At 35.2% G+C, this 15503-nt stretch overlaps 1 protein-coding gene and 1 non-coding gene across 3 annotated transcripts in view; both read right to left on the bottom strand.

Moving 5' to 3' along the window:
- LOC139772959 (carcinine transporter) overlaps positions 1 to 15503 on the bottom strand; it is a 47900-nt gene that overhangs the window by 23366 nt on the left and 9031 nt on the right. The gene's annotated exons all lie outside the window — the stretch shown is intronic.
- Positions 8535 to 8642, bottom strand: LOC139772975 (U6 spliceosomal RNA). Its single transcript, XR_011718236.1, has one exon. It is a non-coding gene; the product is annotated as a U6 spliceosomal RNA (small nuclear RNA).

The raw sequence follows: 15503 nt of genomic DNA, 5'->3' as shown, positions 1-15503 counted from the left end.
CTGGGTGAAATTTTTGAACAAAATGGGCTATTTAATAAGCCAGGTTCTATTTATAATATGGATGAAACTGGCTTACAGTTAAATAATCGTCCTGGCCATGTTGTTTTTTAAAAATATTATAGAAAATTTTGTTTTGTTTCCTTTAAAAGTTTAAAAGAATTTTAATTTTTATGTTATTATTGCAATATCATGTATAATTATACGTTTACAACTGAATTATATATAATTATATATATTTGTAACTAAATATGTGAAATTATAAGTTTTTTTATCATTTTACAAAATGTTAAGTGCATCTTTAACATTAAAACATGTATGACCAACTGTCCCGTAATGCTATGGCTATCTTTTCCTTAAAGGTCAGATAAGATGGCCAATGCATACGTTGTAATACTTTGATAATATATAATTTATGTTAAGTGTTTTCTTCTTAATTTCGATAGTCTTACGTACTTTAAGCTTTAGTGAAGGAATATACCAAATACTGTTAAAAAATAACAAAAATAAATGTATGTTTTTTGCATTTTAAAAAACTATGGCCATCTTACCCGAGTTTACCCTACATGTAATTTTATATAGAGTATCATTAAAGGATGGTATTGACCACTAAAAAAAACGCGTTAATAATAGTTCCTTATGGGTGACGTGGAAAGCTATTGAAAATATGTGTTTATGAATCATACATTGGTGGATAAGATTAGCTAGAACACAAATGTAATAATACAAATAAAGTCGTTTAAAAAAAAAGACGCCCCACAGTGGGATGAAATGCAAATCTAGCTGGACAAAACTAGAAAAAATCAATATTCTTAAATAAATCAAATAACATAGTAAAGTATTATTTATACTTGTATAATGCAGATTCTATCATAATAAGGCCGGTAAAATATTCTGATGTTGTTATAACAAAGCCCATAATAACAGTTTCTCAGAGCAACTAGTTATTGGAAAATTATATTGTGTCTTTACATAATTATAAAAGTATATTATTGCAATTAAATTGTAATATTTTTGTGTTTATTTAATCTTTTGCAAATATTCTATCTTCTAACAGTAGATTTTTTTAAGTGCGTAAATAATATTGAAAAATAATTCAAAGGGGTAGAGACAGACTTTATAGACATTCTATATTGTAAATAAAATTAGATTTCTCCGTTCCGCCAAACTTAAATAAATAATTTTTAGCTTTTATGCAAAATTCATTCCATAATTTTTCAATATTATTTACGCACTTACAAAAAATCTACTGTTAGAAGATAGACTATTTGCAAAAGTTGCAAAAAGTAGCACATCATTTTATACAGTGCTTAAAATATGTACTACAAAGAATCTAATTATGGTTTGATTATTTTGGATGAAGCCGGATGAAACTTTTTCTACTCAATAATGTATACTAATTACACAATAAAAAGTAATACTTACTTTTCATTAAATTTCTTTAAACATACAAGAATTAAAATAAAACACTGAAAGAACGTAATTTAACCTTTTAAACGAACACAAAAATATTACAATTTAATTGCAATAATATACTTTTATAATTATGTAAAGACACAATATAATTTTTTAATAACTAGTTGCTCTGAGAAATTGTTATTATCGGCTTTGTTATAACAACATCAGAATATTTTACCGGCCTTATTATGATATAATCTGCATTATACAAGTATAAATAATACTTTACTATGTTATTCGATTTATTGAAAAATATTGATTTTTTATAGTTTTGTCCAGCTAGATTTGCATTTCATCCCACTGTGCGCCCGGGCGAAGCCCCTGGTAACTATACCTATGTATATCTCAAAAGCTAGTCTGAAATAAATGATCATTGTGTTGTTGCCCGACATGCGGACAAAATTCGCATTTGTCAGTAAGGCCACCAACGCGTTTCAGTCTTCAGATAAAAATAATAACATATAATCGCTGGCAAAAAATTAGATCGAGGTTAACTATAGTCGGTCATGTAAAGACTTCATTGGCATAATTTATTTTCTTATCTGTCGATCTGTTTTATTTGACTATTTACTCAAAGTGCGACGCGTCGTCTTAAAACACTCGTTCTTATCACGCGTGGAGCAACGTTGCTCACTATGCCGTACATTAAGAGCTTGTTTATGATATATGAGTATGACTATACATGTATTAAATATAAAAACGCATCTTAAAAGCCGTAATAAACAGCGCTCGAGAAGGAGAGCGTTATAATTACTATCAGGCAAGGATGCATCGTGTATCAAAGATTTGATCGAGATTTCACTTGATCCACGTGCATAATTTACAACGACGGTGTGGTCGTTTCTGATTATCAATTCGTTCAACAATGGCATTTTCGGCTTAACCCGCCGCGAGGAAAGCAATTAACAAGCAAACAAGTAAACCATAATTTATTAGCGGATTTAGATAGCAACAATACAAGACGGTCTTTGTGCAGAATGACAGTATGTAATTAATTTCGCCCTGGAGTATTAAAAAATTCCATTACGCGGAGATGGCATCCATAACATTCCGCAAAGTACTGACACACATTAATTAACATAACGAACAGAACAAACATAATCCATCGCGGCGGATAGAACGCCAAGAAAACCGAGTTTTCTTTAGAAACAAAATTAAAACGAATAACAGTTAGCTTATGGTATTAGAAAATATTTAATTTTCACAGCAATTAAAATAGATATAGATAAATCCAAAAATATCCGATTTCGAAAATGAGGAATTTATATCCGTATGAAACAACTAAATTAAATAATTTATTTATCTTAATTTATCTTAAATGAAATTAAATTAAATTTCCTTGTAAAATAAATTAACGTCAATCTTTCTTCTATAATTTTTCGCTTCAGAAGTTCGAAATCGCACATTCGATCGAGTGTTTTGATCTGTTGTCGCAAATCACGGCGTAAGTCGGCCGTGTAAAAAAATCAGGAATAGCAGCGCAATGAAGTACAAATACATTCGCGTACACATTAACGATTAAAGTCAATGTCAGCCATCGTTCGGATCGATCGGAATAAAGGCGCGCGCGATCTTTTTACACGGAGGTGCTTTACTTTTTTACCGAATCTAGGAAACATATCTCGCAGAACCATGTGCCTTTACAAATAAAATGCAACGCAGTTGGCGCGAACGCGCTTAAAAGAGCCGTACGTTGCCGTGCACTCACGGAAGAAACGAATTTGCACGCCGCGGCGTTATCTTAATTTTATAAACTCGGCGACACATGCCTCGCAGCAAAGCGCTAATTAACATTTTTAAGATACGATCGTCGTTGACGACAGTCGTTTATTTCGGAGTGCCGGAGTATGCAAAATCGGCCAAACAGATGTTTCATCGAGATATCGATCGAACGTGGTCTCGAAGGTGGTCAGTTTTATTCCACGTCGTCATTTATCTCTGACACACGGAGGTTTCAAGAAAATTTTCCTATCTGAATTATACCAAAGCGCTCTGACTGGCACGTGATCCGCGATATTTGCCGAGCATCCGAGTTTCTCCTTGGCGTTTTTGTCGAGCGCGCTGACGCGTATCATTATTAAATTTCTATGGCATGATAATCTTCGCGCCTCGAGTTGTATCGACACACGTTCCGGCAAGCATGGCGGAAGCATGTGTGTACTTTTCACAGAACATTTCGAAGGCGTCATTTTTCAGACTAATTAGCGTCTCTAGACGTGAAGCTCTACTGTCCGATCGATAATAGTGTGGATTATTTTCTTATTTTTAGCGGCAGTCGCACGTTCCACGTGACCTAATCTAATCCTCGCTCCTACTCCTTTAGTTCACTCCTTTAGGAAGTCCTTGGAAATGTCAATGCGGTCACGCTCGGGTGGTTTAATCGATAATAGATAGAATCTACTCGGTCTGAAAAACTGAATCGATTGTTTCATCGCCAGCATTGCCTGAACTACCTGAACATAACAGCTACTTTCGGTATTATGTCACGGTACCTCTTCTGTTTTCTTTCTTTTGTTTTTAATGTTAAAGACTTATGAGAGATTTATATATTCTGTTACATTTTACATAAGTACTTTATAGATTTACAATCTTATACAGCTCATATATTAATAAATGACATAAGATAATGTTATAATGATTATAATTATAAACAATTCAGATGATATAATATAATAAATAATACACCGAGCGAAAGAAATAGTTGCAGTTATCACAATTTCGCTATAATTTTTAGTTATTTTTGGTGCCAACTATATTTTTATAGTCATTTTAACAATGCGAATTATGACTCAATTCTACATTATTATTGTCATAGCTTTCATACGTTTATTTCAACCATACATTATACATAATTTTATACGCTATAATCTGTGATTTATGTATAGCAAGTACTATAATCGTACTATAAATATGATGAAAATGACTATAATTGAAAGATTTATACATATAAAATTATTTTTACTAATATTAGGGGAAAGTGGGGTAATAGTACGCACCTGAGGTAAATCTGTTAATACAAAATGGCTTTTATAGTTACAATTAATTTAAATGCAGCTATGGAACCTTTAAACGTTTGTCTACAAGTATGTGAACTCATACTTGATAATAATTTTGTTGTTGAATATTTATTGAGCGATATTTAGGACTATGTAAAATCAGGTAAAAATGAAAGTGGCGGGTAATAGTGCGCAGTTGGAAATTGCCAATTTGTGTCTGCAGCGGATAAATTTCGAACTTTTCTGCTTAAATCATTAGTTTTAAGTATAATTAATGTGAGTGATGATAAATAATTGAAAATTAAACGCAAAACTTTAACAATTAAAGGATATTTAAAAAAATTTTTTTTTGCGAGTAGAACTGACTTATGGCTTCAGCGCACGATTAATTTGACATAAATATATATAAATTTAAATATAAATAAACTATATACAGGGTGTCCCATTTTAACTTGGACAGCAAAATATCTCAAAAACTAAGCTCCACATACAAAAATGTTTCAGACAAAAGTTGTATGGTTTCAAGGGGGACATAAGATGGTACCATTGGTTTGACCTTGGATGGTCGTTTAAAGCTCACGTAAACGACACTTTTAATTTCTTAAATGGAAACCCCTATTTTTCAATGCATATTCTTGTAGCTAATCTCGAGAGCTTTTCAAAACACTATAATAAAGTATTTTTTCATTAAGAACTTTTGGAATTATGAGGCTTGAAAGTTCTAGTATTTTGACATAAAATACAAAATATCTTGTAAAACATTAAGTTTTCGGTAATGTTACCTTAATACTTTTATGCACAGAATAATGAGACGAATCAATTGGTATGAAAAAAGGCACAGTTCCTTTAAGAAAAAATATGTAATTTGCAACACGCATCTGCATACTTTTTCTTAAAAGCAACTATGTCTTTTTTTCATACCAATTGATTTGTCTCATTATTCTGTGCATAAAAGTATTAAGGTAACATTACCGAAAACTTAATGTTTTACAAGATATTTTGTAATTTATGTCAAAATACTAGAACTTTCAAGCCTCATAATTCCAAAAGTTCTTAACGAAAAAATACTTTATTATAGTGTTTTGAAAAGCTCTCGAGATTAGCTACAAGAATATGCATTGAAAAATAGGGGTTTCCATTTAAAAAATTAAAGGTGTCGTTTATGTGAGCTTTAAACGACCATCCAAGGTCAAACCAATGGTACCATCTTATGTCCCCCTTGAAACCATACAACTTTTGTCTGAAACATTTTTGTATGTGGAGCTTAGTTTTTGAGATATTTTGCTGTCCAAGTTAAAATGGGACACCCTGTATATATAATCGACATAAATAAAAGCCGCGCATTATTCCCCGATTTGTTATTTCGGGACAATTTTGTCAGTTACTCGCAAACCGCAAATGAAATTATGGGACCAACGCGGCAAAAAGTTCCCAAGGGATCGTATTTCACTATGTTATACCAATAACACTAGCAAATAAAAATTGCCCACTTGCAAGCTTAACTCCTTTCGCTTCAAAATGGTAAGGAAACGTGCGCGTTTTCTTTTTCGCTTCCTCTGTTCAAATGAAGCTTTGAGTTGAAATAAAATGTATCTATATTATCTAGAATTGACGATAGCTTTGAAATTTTGCCATTCACGTGTCGCAAGCTATCGTCACAGTCTCAAACTTGAAGTGCGCACTATTACCCACTGCGTCCTATTCCCCTACTTTCCCCTATAGCAATAATAACTAAATATAAAAATAAGAACCCCAATCATAATTATTTTACTATGCAATTATAATTGCAAATACCAAGCATTTTTCTCTCAGTGTACGATGATAAATGATAATAATTCTCTCGCTCTTTTTTAACATGAGAGATTTATATTCAGCTGTTATATTTTACCTACTTTATAGATTTATGTTTTTACACGACTTATAATAAACGATATGAGATAATGTTATAATGACTATGATTACAAACAACTCATATAATAATAAATGATACGATGATAAATGAGATAATAATTTTATTGCCTTTGTAACACGTTGGAGCATTAAAAAAACCACTTCAAAGTATGCTATGATAAAAAGCTCACTATTACCTAATAGCTATCCAATTAACATTTTTTAGGATCGCAAATGTTTCGTCGCAATACATATTACGTATTGTATTTCCTGACGTGATATTCGTGGAAATGCTCATCAGACCAGAAAGCAATAGGTACAATGATATCCCAGAGCTGTCAATGAATATTTTTTATTGATGTGTGATCTTGATGCTATCCAAATCATTACTGGATTGCGAGTATTTTTGCACACACAGTTTTTCAAAGAAAACAGATAGAAAAACTCGACCAAAATGTCATTCAATAAATAATTAAAATATATTTTGCTATATGTAGATGGAATTGCGTCTCCTAAAATCCACATATAAAACTATTTTTCAAAATCAAACACACATACACACACACACACACATCTTAGTTTAGTTCTATTTCTTCGTCGAGTTGTATCAAGATATATGGATGTGAAAATATCAACATTCTAATCATTACTTTTTACTGTCATAGTAAACCAAATAGAAAAAGATATATATATATTTCCCTTTCTCTCTTTCACGCGCGAACCGAACTTTTAAGTATGGTCTCATTTTGCCAATCGGGATGCCGTCATTTTGTCGCAAAGCCGAGGATTTCTGGGCAATTTCGTGCCATCGCATTCAAATGAATTCAAATGCATCATCAATAATTCATTAAGCGGCCTGTCAAGGGCAAGAATCTCGTGTATCGCGGAAACGTGATTCATGGTGAGAACGCGAGGAGTGAATCGAAATCGTGAAACGGCAGCCCGGCGTCAGTTCGTCAGGTAAACACCCGATCGATAGCTCTTACGAGTGTTCGCCGGCCGATGCGGTAATTTCCACGAGGAAGAAGATTCTCTTCGTGAGGAGGAAGTTTGTTTCCCCGAGACGGTTGCGAAAGGTTGCGGTTTCGCTTTGACGCCAGCAAAATCGTCTAACGAATGCATGCAGAAAGGCTCGAGAAACTTCGTCGTTCACAAATAAAGCTTTCCTCGATATTGAGGAAGCGTCAAATTCGCGAAGTCAGGATAAGGTGATAAGGACCCTCGCGGGTTGCGACAAATGACGCGGACGCTCTGAATACAGAAATCGTTAATCCGGCACGTTACACGGAGATTCGCGCCAAAAGGTACCAATAGGTACCGACGATAAATATCGCAATACCGCGAGATTTATCGTCGCGGAGATTTTGCTCCGCATGCGACGCTGTCCGTCAATTCAAATTAACATTGCCAAGCTATATTTGGGAAAAGTTATATTTACCGTTTTTTGACACTATATAATTAAGTTTTCATTCTTACCTCAGAAGCTCACTGTCAATTTTATTTCCTACGAATCTCTTCGTAACTGCGATTTAATTGCAAGTCAGGCCAGTATGAGTTAACTCGTATGTGGCGTCCTAGGCAAAATCGCCAAATATGAGTTAACTCGTACTTGACAGTCAACGTGTTAATAATAACAGAAGAGAGAAATCGCAACGCAGTTTTGTCATTAAAATAAGAGACGTCGATCCGCGATCCGCCGCGCACCGCGTCCGTTTCGTATAGATGTATTTTTTTGCTTCCCTCCAACGAGCGAACCGCGAATTGTGCGTTTTCCGCCGCCGCGTACGCCGAAGTAAATCACGATGCATCTGCGTCATAGGCGACTTTTGATAAAAATCGCGACAACAACTCCGGCTTCTCCGTCGGGACGCGGGAAGGCCGGTTGTTTCAGGAATCGCGGATCGATCGACACGTACGCGGGAAAAAAACGTTCCTTTCGAGTCTACGCGAATTTCTTTTGAACACACCATACGTTCTCACTCAACGAAAATACTCTAAGAATTGTTTCCTTTTTTATTGTCTTGGTCAATAGGTTGATTATAATAACTGTTTTAACATCTTTTGTGTGAAATGCTTCACGATTTTCCGTGTCCCTAACAGTAAATGTATATTCTGAGAATGTTCAGAGGATATCATAAAGTATAAGATATTTATAAGGATGTTCTCAGTATATTGACATCCGTAGTATATTCTATAGATGTACAGGATATTAATGCTGTTAGGGGTCATCCTTGCGCAGAGGTAGTGCTACTCTTATCTATACTTTGTTCTAATTTTAGTATATAGTATACCGAAGTATAACAATAATTTCGGTATATGCAAGTATATGCTTTTGTATATTTAGTATATATATACAAGTATAACTATAACTTTTGTACCCAGTTTCTGTATTAAAGCCGGAAAAAATCCGGCGAGAACAAGAAACAGATACAAACTTCTCACCGATTTAAAATGATCAAATCTTCGTAATTTTCCTATCGACTATCGCGTAACAAACTGATGGATACGATAAAACTGATAAATAGAACTGGTCATCTAACAGAGCCGATGAAACTGATAGATGTAGCAGACGTAATATGGAGCAAAAAAAAGGGGAGCCGCGCCTGTCACGTGCAGCGAGTTATAGACTGGTTGCCGCGGACACACCTCCTCCGCGCTCTCGTATATATTAATTCGCATATTCATAAATTCACATTTATTTATTCGCAATTCACGTAATAGTTGCCTAGTCATGCGTCTATGGCCATAGACGCTCCCGCGAGGCGCGAAAAATCCGAGATAAATCGGTCGCGTTACACCTCGCGACGTTACGGTTCGAGATACAGATGTATCTTGGCGATTATTCACGGCTGATCGAATCTTTTCTCTCGATCGCGCGTCGTCTTGACACAACATGCATGCACAAAATGACGCGACTGCGAATCGCTGCTCCACCGTGTCTCGCTTCGTTCCGCCCGGGCGCTTTCGTTTAAAGCGCGGATCTCTCCGCGAAATGGAGAAGATACATTCGTGGAAATTAACCGTCCACTTTTGCGAATCTCTGACAGCCTTAACGAGGAATTTAGTAGAAAGGAGAGAGATCGGGCGCGCGGCGGTGCGGCTCGGACGGATTATAAACCGCAATGCAAAGGATTTATATTGTCTACTTTAGCTGCTACACGCGCGACAAGGACGATAACATCCGTGCAAACGTTCAATTGGAATTAATGACGTTCGTCGATTGAAATTGACGTCCCCGCTGGTACAACAATGACTTAATATATAACAAGCACGATAACTATAATAATAACAATAATTTCGAAAGCGCTTATTTATCTACGTAACGGTTACCGTCCCGCACCCTCGACAATAATCTTGCGTTTCGACATCGGCGTTGTATTTCCGACGTCAGTATCCCCCGCAAAATGAAAACATATCGGGGCACGTGACAGCGGACGCATGTATGTATCTCCGGCCGTCCGATCGATTATCTTTTGTACGCCCCAATTTTTTCTCTTCCGTCGCTATATTTTCAATCGGACGAAGGGGGCGGACGACGAATAGGACGCTTGGGGGATGCTACGAGAGAAATCAGGCCGCGGAAAAATCATGGCCTCGGCAGCCGAGATTGGGCCGTTGTTTGCCGACACACAAAAGCCGCGTCACGCGGATGCTCGGCTTGTTTCCATCTCTCATGTCCGAGAAATGCTTTCTGGATCTTCGCATGATCACCGAAACTCACGGAAACTCGGCTCGGCTCAATCAGCGATATCGATCTGGAGAACCTGACGCGATAATGCACTTGAGTCGTGTAAGAGACATTTGAGAAGATCGTCTTCATTTATTTCGTTTCACGTGCCACCGAGAGCTTCAGCCAATTTAGTTTTTCCCTTAAGGAACACACAATCGGTGAATCCGACCAGGTATAAATCGAATGTGTAAGCTTGCGAAAACAGTTGCACAAACATGGTGGATTTTCTGAAAATTTTTGAGCAAAGTACTTGAATAAAGCCCACTTTTGAAATTACCGGTTAAAAACGCGCTTTAAGGTTTGAGTATATATGCTTAAAAGATCTGTCATGGGGACCGGTGAAGAGAGGCAAAAGGAATTAAAACCGGTAATAATGCATATTTGTTTAATGCAAGGTTGGGTAAGTTAACTTTTTTTTTTAACTAAGTTAAGTTAAAGTTAACAGCCTTGAAAATTTAACTTAGTTAAGATACAAGTTAATCCATAATAAAATTAATTGAATTAAAAGTTAAGTTAATAATAATTAGCAATTAAAAAGTTAAAAGTTAAATTTTTTTGTCGCCACGCTGGACCAGAACCGAAACGAAAACGTGATTATAACTGATCATATCATTCAACATATCGACTGATACATTTGCGACGGAAAAAGATTTCCCTCAGGCACTCAAACGTGCTTTTATACAATATAATACCTCGATACCATCTTCAGCTCATTGTTGAATGTTCAGTGCAGGAGGAAACGAGTCCTCCTGCACTGAACAACCGTTCAACATGAGCTGAAGATGGTATCGAGGTATTATATTGTATAAAAGCACGTTTGAGTGCCTGAGGGAAATCTTTTTCCGTCGCAAATGTATCAGTCGATATGTTGAATGATATGATCAGTTATAATCACGTTTTCGTTTCGGTTCTGGTCCAGCGTGTTATTAAATATAGCGTTTGTTGTAAAGAGGTGGAAGCCAGTGGCCAGATCGACTATACTGCGTTTAGTGCGTTCACGGAGATAAGTAATAGTGCTGCGACTAGCGTATACGAAATGGGGCATTCTGAGCTTTGTGATTGGTCAATTCTTCTAGAAGCATACAACCAATCACACTACACGGAATATGGCCCCCCATATAGGAGTTGCCAGATGTTACAATGAAACCAACGCTTGGCCAATGCTACGGCAGTCAATTGTCGGCCAAGGTTCTATCAGCCAGTGCTGGGCCATCACTGGCAAATAACTGGCTGCCTACCTATATAGAATAATCCGGCATTACAACGAAGACCAACACTTGGCCGATGGTTGGCAGCCGTACGTCGCCCAACATTCTGTCAGACAGTACTGGGCCATCACTGGCAAATAACTGACTGCCTACCTATATAGAATAATCTGGCATTACAATGAAGACCAACGCTTGGCCGATGCTACGGCAGTCAATTGCCGGCCAAGGTTCTATCAGCCACCCGTGTAAAAATTTGTTAGGGATGGCCTTACATAACATAAGGCGCCGATCATTAGTTATTAGGGATGCCATAAGAAAGGTTTCCTTATTTTTGTCTAGTAAGACCCTTGTAAAGATTTAATAAGGATATTTTAACTTTATAAATACTTATTTATTAGGGCTAACCGGATGAGGTCCCGATCATTATTTATTAAGGATGCCATAAGAAAGGTTTTTCTTATTTTTGTGTAATGAGGCCCTTGTAAGGATTTGATAAGGATGTTTTAACTTTATAAATATATTTACGAACACAAAATTTCGTAATAAGCCGGCACTGGTTTCTGATATTCACCCGACATTAAGAAATATTATATCATATATCCAATTCAAAATTTTATTACTCTTTTTAAACTGAATTTGTTTCTTAAGATAATTTTTGAAAAATTATATATTTGCGCTGGTTATGACATATGTAGATTGTATATAACACTTACATCAAATTAAGAAGTAGTCTACCATGTAAGGCAGTTGGCTCACGATCCAGAGGTCCCGAGGTCCCGAGTTCGAATTCCACCAAGGTAAGTGTGTTTTTCAAATACGAGAAAATATTTATAATCATAGACTGCATCTTAAGAAACAAATTTAGTTAAAAAATAGTAATACAATTTCAAAATAAATAATTTTTTTTATGTCGGGTGAATATCGGAAATCAGTGTCGGCTCGATACTGGCTCGATACTGGCACGTAGCATTGTATCAGAAATCTGGCACCTGGCAACCAGTATTGGCGCAGTACTAAACCGATCATAAATCCTGTACTGGGGCAGTACCAGTAGACAACGGCTGGGCCAGTACTGTCTGCCAGTATTGGGCCCAAGTTATCATCCGGTACTGGCGCCAGTACCGCGCCAGTAGTGTTGCCAGTACTACGCCAGTACCCGAACTGCAACAACCAGTACTGGCGCAGTATTGGGCCGTTTCGTATGTAAACAAATTCACAGTTGAGTTCGAGAATCAAGGTCCTATACTATAAATGTAGAGTTGTAGGTAGGCATCTCGCGACGCCTTTATTTATGGTATGGTTTACTTCAAGAAAGTTAAATTAAAAGTTAATAGTTACCGATAAAATGTAACTAAATTAAGTTAAAAGTTAAAAGTCTAAAATGTAACTAAGTTAAGTTAAAAATATTTAACTTTTTAACTTTTTAACTTAACTTTTATCTTTTTAACTAGACACTACCCAACCTTGGTTTAATGCGACAAAAACTGTGTGACGATGTGGGTGTGCGTGCCGCGTTTTTATAAAAATCCACGCTGCATAGATCGTAATTAATATTTTAAATAGTTTGTTAAATGTACTTTGTTTTATAATTTATTACAGCATATTATAATATTATTCAACTTCCTCGCTGTAGAAAATAACAAATTCATATATCGATTTTTTTTGAATATACAGGATTTTCCAGGTCAGGGGTCAATAAAGCTTCAGGGTCTTAAAGGACATTGAATTTGGAATAAAAAAAGCTCCTATAAACATAGGTCCGGAAACGTTTAGTTAAAAAGTTAAACGCTAATAAACTTCGAAAAATCACATTTTTTTATTACTTTTAAAAGTATAAATAACTATTAATTGTTACACTAAAAAGCTATTAATTGTTACACTTAAGCAAACGCTACGAATGTAGTGTTTACACAAAGATCATCGAAAGGTGGTTTTTTCACGTTTCTACTTTTTTCATTGTTTTGAGCTTATTTTCTTTTAAATGCCTTATCAGACTTAAATAAAATTAATGTAATTTAGTTTGTTATTTAATTACTCATCAAATTTATTTTGTTACTTTTTTCAAATGAATAAAGGGTTTTTAAGGATTATTTTTAAAAATCATCAAAGAAAACGTAATTTTTCGAAGTTCATTAGTTATAACTTTTTAACGAAGTGTTTCCGAACCTTTGTTTAAAGGAACATTTTTGTTCCAAATTCAATTTCCTATAAGATCCTGTGAAATTTTATTGACCTGACCTGGAACATCCTGTATATTTCTTTTTTGGAATTACGCATTCATCAAATAAGACCTACTTTTATGGGCTTTGGGCCGTTGGGCTTTACTAGAAGTATGTCACTTTACAATTTATCTTTTTTGTTGCAGGTGATATTTATGGCCAAAATTAACAATAAGAAGAAAAAAGTAAAAAAATGTGTTAAGAACAATTGGGCCCAGATAGCTAGATATTTCCAAAAATGATTACCAAATTTAAGATAATTGTGATATTTAAGAGTAGAGTAAACCTCCTTTTTTCTGATTAATAATTATTTTAAAACTGATATAGAAAATAATGTTTAATTACTTTGTTATTACCAATTTATTTTTGATTGATTTTATTATATACAAAATCATATAATAAGGCCTAGTGAGAGTTTCAAAAACATTTTTTTTGTTTTTTATAATTATTCTATGCGAAGGACATATTTTATTTTTGTTATTGATTGAAATAAAAATTTTATTCTCACTTACAAGTGTACTTCAATATTTCCATAAATACAGTTTTGAAAAAACAAAATAAATTAATTAAGCCTTATTCAGTCCAGGTAGCTTACTCGATCAATCTCGCGAATTAACGATTTCGTTAATTTTATTGATGCGTAGAAACGCTTAATGCGATATAAGTCTCCTCACATCTCGAATAGCAGCGCTGATTAAAATTCTGAGGCGAATAATTAGTATCCTGTAACTTTATATATAATCTTCTAAGAAGATAACGTTGTATAATATCACCACGGTAACAAATACCGAGTATTCCAATTTTACGATTCCGTACGAAGAAACGGGGAAAAGAGGTGCGACTTTTTTTTCTCGCGATTATTACTAACTTCTCCAGAACCGTGGAAATATAGAAATAATGATGCACATTAACAGTGAATATCGTAGTTATGTGAGATCACTTTCTTTCCCCCTTCGTAGAATGCAAACATAATTTTCTACGATGTCATAAACGTATCATTCCTAACGAAGCAAACAAGATAATGAGTAGCGAGTAATAAAAACGGCATTAATAAAGATGTTATCGAGAAATTGCTATTATATTATACATTTTTCATGAATACTCGTCAACGAACGTGCTCAAGTTTGCGCGTATCGCGATCGATGATATGCGTGATAACGCTAATAACCACAATTTTGCTTAAAGCAAGTTACAGTATTTGATTTCGTCATGTTTCGTCACGTACGATTGCGTGTAGCACGTATGGCTTCATTAAGGGGATGCTGGAGTCGTCTGTTTTACCGATAAAATTATCATTTTCTTTCTACTCATGTAGCGTCGTATTAATTTCACAGAATTAAAAATGCTTCTCCATAATTGCAGTACATACATCAATGATTCAGGGAAACTTCTATTTTATATAGAAAACTAGAAAAAATTACGGAATTACAGATTTCCTTACCTACTTTTATCCTAATATGGCATCTCGAGTTACAGCAATCGCTGTCAACTCATCACAAGATCTGCTTCATATAAAAGATATACCATTGATACGAACGTGAAAACGAGTTTCCCTGAATTGCACAACAAGAAAAACATCGATGAACCCTCCAACTCGAAATTAGAAGTCTAATATAAGAGTACAGTGTGTATGACGATTCGTGCGTATGTGTGCGTGCAATGTAAGTGCTATCTTTGTCTATATTCTTGTATACAAGAACAGATGTGTAATAGTCGATAACATAGAAAATGGTAATTTTGTCAGTTATACAGACGACTCCACAGCATCACCTTAAAGACAGAAATATTTTCGCCACCAATACATACGCCGATTGGAATTAATGTTGAATCTCAAAGCTCATGTCATCAATGCCTAATAAAAGTAATAAAGTTACGCTCGTCACATCACAGACAGCACCATGTCACAAAATCGGCACATAAGATGTCTTAAAGATGTCCCAATTTTGGACATCCGTGCTGTCTGCCTGTCTAGGATCGTTGGCCGAAGCCAAATACAATGAGAAAG

This window comes from Temnothorax nylanderi, unplaced genomic scaffold, assembly GCF_030848795.1.
Source record: "Temnothorax nylanderi isolate EJ_2023f unplaced genomic scaffold, tnyl_v1.0 TNYL_tig0055_pilon, whole genome shotgun sequence".
Taxonomy (NCBI): domain Eukaryota; kingdom Metazoa; phylum Arthropoda; class Insecta; order Hymenoptera; family Formicidae; genus Temnothorax; species Temnothorax nylanderi.
The sequence above is the reverse complement of the archived record's forward strand: the minus strand, read 5'-3'. Positions and strand labels throughout refer to the sequence as shown.